This window comes from Carettochelys insculpta, chromosome 32, assembly GCF_033958435.1.
Source record: "Carettochelys insculpta isolate YL-2023 chromosome 32, ASM3395843v1, whole genome shotgun sequence".
NCBI classification, from domain to species: Eukaryota; Metazoa; Chordata; order Testudines; family Carettochelyidae; genus Carettochelys; species Carettochelys insculpta.
Window position 1 is genome coordinate 6365606 of NC_134168.1, and position 4452 is coordinate 6370057.

The 4452-nt window shown below is 50.8% G+C and overlaps 1 pseudogene; it reads left to right on the forward strand.

Moving 5' to 3' along the window:
- Positions 1–292: 292 nt before the first annotated feature.
- LOC142004799 (olfactory receptor 10A7-like) lies at positions 293–3349 on the forward strand (annotated as a pseudogene).
- The last annotated feature ends 1103 nt before the right edge of the window (positions 3350–4452 follow it).

Sequence of the window (4452 nt, forward strand, 5' to 3'; positions counted from 1 at the left end):
TCAGAGCTTCCTAAGACAGGAGACATGGTGGCCAAAACTACACCCTAGAAGGTGAGAAACACTCAGTATCTGAGGTAGTGGGATCTTGGTTCTTCTGTAAGAATGAAACAGTGAGAAGATTCTGTTGAGAGCAGAGAATGGTGAAGATATCAAAGACTTGCATTGGGTGTCCTCAGAAAGAGGAGAAAGGGGAGAGGGATGTGACTAATCTGGTAACAGTGACTCTATCTAATTACGTCATTCTAGCCCATAAAGTATCAAAATCCATGTGTGATCTCATGGGGACAGAGACATGAACAGAAACATAACAGCTGTGACCGAGTTTGTGTTTCTGGGCTTCTCAGACCGCCGGGATCTGCGGTTCCTCCTCTTTATCCTGGTCTTACTGATCTACCTAATCACACTGGTTGGAAATAGCCTCATCATTGCAGTCACGGTGGCTGACCTGGCACTCCAAAGTCCCATGTATTTCTTCCTCCAGAACTTGTCAGTCTTGGAGATCTGCTACACCTCAGTCATCATCCCCAAGACCTTGTCCAACCTTCTATCAGAACATCAGTCCTTCTCCTTCCTGGGCTGTGCAGCCCAGATGTATTTCTTTCTCCTCTTTGGCAGCTCAGAGAGCTGCCTGCTGGCTGTGATGTCCTATGACCAGTATGTTGCCATATGTAAACCCATGCATTACTCGCTCCTCATGAGAAGAAACGTCACCATTAGTTTAGCAGCTGTGGTGTGGATTGCAGGCAACATTGTGGCAGTCGAGCAAACAGTGACCATATTCACATTACCCTTCCACGGGCCTAGTGAAATTGAGCACTTTTTCTGTGACGTTATCCCAGTGCTCAGGCTGGTGAGCACAGACACATCCCTGAATGACATTATTAATGCAGTGCTCACTGTCATCTTCAAAATACTCCCCTTCATCCTCATCATCACTTCCTACGTCTGCATCCTCACCACCATCCCGAAGATGCATTCAGCTGAAGGGAGAAGCAAAACTTTCTCCACCTGCTCCTCACACCTCATCACCATCACTGTGTTTTATGGCAGCTGCTTTATCACCTATATGAGACCCAGTTCGATTGGGTCTGTGGACACTGACTGACCAATCTCCCTCTTCTACATGGTTGTTATTCCAGGCTACGTCTACACGTGCACCCAACTTCGAAATAGCTTATTTCGATGTAGCAACATCGAAATAGTCTATTTCGATGAATAACGTCTACACGTCCTCCAGGGCTGGCAACGTCGATGTTCAACTTCGACGTTGCTCAGCCCAACATCGAAATAGCCTGTTTCAAAGTAAGAACATCAACATAGGCTACTTCGAAGCATATTGTCTACACATCTTCCGGGGCTGGTGCTGTTGACGTTCAACATCAAAGTAGCGGTGGGGAACGTCGAAAGGAGCCGCCCTGGAAGGAAATGTGGAGCGTCCACACACACAGGCACTCCCTGTCGAAATAAGGGGCCAGCAAAGCCCCAAGCCGCTCCCTTAAAGGGCCCCTCCCAGACGTACTTGCCCTGCACAGTACGAGATCTGCTGAGCCGACAACCAGTTGCAGACCCCGTGCACGCAGCATGGACCCCCAGCTGCAGCAGCAGCAGCTGGAAGCCCTGGGCTAAGGGCTGGTGCACACGGTGACCATAGAGCCCCGCAGGGGCTGGACAGAGCGTGTCTCAACCCCTCAGCTGATGGCCGCCATGGAGGACCCCACTATTTCGAAGTAGCGGGACACGGATCCTCTACACACGCCCTACTTCGACGTACAACGTCGAAGTAGGGTGCTATTCCCATCTTCGGATAGGAATAACGATTTTGAGGTCTCGCCGCCTAACGTCGATTTCAACATCAAAATAGCGCACAGTACATGTAGACTTTGTGCCAGCTACTTCGAAGTAGCCAGCTAGTGTAGATGCACCCTCTATGAGGGACAGTGTCTATTTCGAAAAAAATGGGGGCTGTGTAGACAGGAAATAGTCTATCCAATGGCTCTGTTTTGAAATAGGCTGTAGCGTGTGTTGACAATACATTTCAGAACAGCTGAGCTCTATTTTGAAAAGCATTTTTGTACATAACAGTGTGACTTCAAAATAAACCATTCTGGAATTGAGAACAACAAGAATTTTTGTGGCAGCTTATAAACTAACAGATATTTTGGAGCACAAGCTTTTGTGGGCAAAGACCCACTTCAGCTGACAAATGATTTCCATACATCATGATTCATTTGCATATGCTCTTTGCTGAAGAGATTCTTTCGAGAGAGAAAAAAAAAGCATTGATCCACCAAAGTTACATAGATTGTAGATGGGGGAAGCTGGCTAGAAGTGTGGCTGCAGGAAGGGTTGGAGGCTCACAGGAGGGAGTGGGGGGTTGCAGAGCAGGGGGTTAGGTATGGTGTGGGTGCAGGGATGAAGGCCGAGTGTGGGAGCACAGGACAAGGATCTGGGAGGTCTGGGTGGGTTACTGGGAGTGCCTGTGGCGGTAAAGCTGGAACTGATCCTGGCAGAGCAGCTGTTCCTGTCCCCAGTGTTTCCTTGGGGAGGACCTGACCCTGATCCCTATCATCTTCTCCAGGATGGAGGAGAGGCCATGGTTCCCTCCCACCTCCAACATCTCCTCTGGGGAGCTGGGCCACAGTTCCTGGACCCCCGCATATCCACTGGGGCAATGGGGGACAAGATATGATTCTTGGGCTCCCAGTGTCTTCTTCTGGGATGAGGGACAGGCCACTTTTCCTGGCTCTGGCTCTGGCCTGCCCTGCAGGAGGGGATCATGGTCCTTACCCCCAGCCTGTCCTGCAAGGCAGCAGGGCCTGGCTTCAGGTCGCAGCACCAGCCAGTCCTCTGGGACATCGGGGGACCTGTGTGATTCCTGGCCCTGGTATCTCCCGGGGGGTGGGGCTTCACTGTCTGGCCTGGAGAGGTGGTCCCAGGGTGTCTTGGCAATGGGGCCAGTGGCTGGAAGAACTCCTTCCTCTTCTGGCACTGGAGCAGAGGGGGAGGAGGCTGGGACATGGCCTGTTCCCAGCTGGCTCCTCCTTCTCCTCACCCCCCTCAACCTTCTATCTGCTGAAAAACGATTTTCTTGGCACAACTGACCCCTGAGGCTGCATAAAGTAGGGTAAGAGGAAGTGTCAGGCCCCATTTGGCAGTCCTGGCTCTTACCCTTCAGGAGGAGTTCTTGACCAAATTGGCTCACAGATACACACAGCGAAGGGCTCCTGAACAGACAGGCGCCTCAGAAGGTGGTGGCATGGGCAATGCCCCTGAAGTTTGGAAGTGGTTCATTGTGAAGTCATGGGCCACCCTCATAGATGAGCCTCCCTACCTCCGAGAGCCACTTTAGGGTTAGTGTGTGTGTGGGGGGGGGGGGTTCTGTGGTGCCCAAGAGGCCCTGTGAAAGGAATTCTGTACCCCAGGGCAGAATGATCAAGGCTGCTAGCCCCCAAAGTGCTGCCAATCAATCAGAGGACTCCCTGGTCAGTTACAACACCATCCCATGCATGACTGGAGTTGCATCCCCTCCTTCACTTCTCTATCCCCCAGCAGCCCCCTACCCAAATCTGTGCCCAAGGGTTCTGTACCTGGCTTGGCCCCTTCCCCTCTCTGCTTCCCACCAACTCTCTGCCCAGCTCTGCCCCCCAGGGGTCCTGTTCCAAGCTCAGAACCTTCCTCTCTCTGCTTCCCAGCAACCTTCTCTCCAGCTCTGCTCCCCAGGGATCCTGGCCCAAGCTCAGCCCTTTCCTCTTTCTGCTCCAAGGCCCACCTTTCCCCCGCATTGGTGCTGAGCCCCCCTACCTGCTCTCCTCCCTTCTCCCAGCTGCCCCTGCCCACTTATGCTCCCACCTCTCCCCCTTCCCAGCTTGGTTCCTCCACCCCATTTGGCCCTCAGTCCCTGAAGTTCTATGCCTGACTCTACCCCAGCTTCTCCAAATCTTTTTTGAAATTTGTTTGAGAAAATGTGGTGGTAGTTGGTTATGTTATTTCTTCAAAGTGTCTAAGTCCTATTTTCTTTCTAGAAGTTTTGTGACTTTCTTTTTTCTACTTGCAAAAACTTCCCAATCAGTTCTACTCTCTCCAGTGATGAAGAGTGGAAAAAAAGGTTCACCATGTGTCTGAACAGTTCAATTCCTCTTCAAACATTTTTTAGTGTTGCTGGGGTTTCATTTTGGTACAAGTAGATGTATGCAACATTGCTTGGGTCTTTAATTGAAGTCATTTTCTCGCTCATATTTTTTTGAAAGTATATGGAAAACTTACATCCTTTATTTCAATGATTGTATTTTTCCAAAAGAAAGCTGAATGAATGCTGGGGTGACGATTTGGGGTTAAGAACGGGCAAGAGGTGAGTGGCATAGAACACAAGGATAGGCAGTGTGGGAGAGAGCTCAAGGCAGGGGATAGGGACTTCGGGGTGGGGGTTGGAAGAGGAAGGCTGATAGCAGTGAG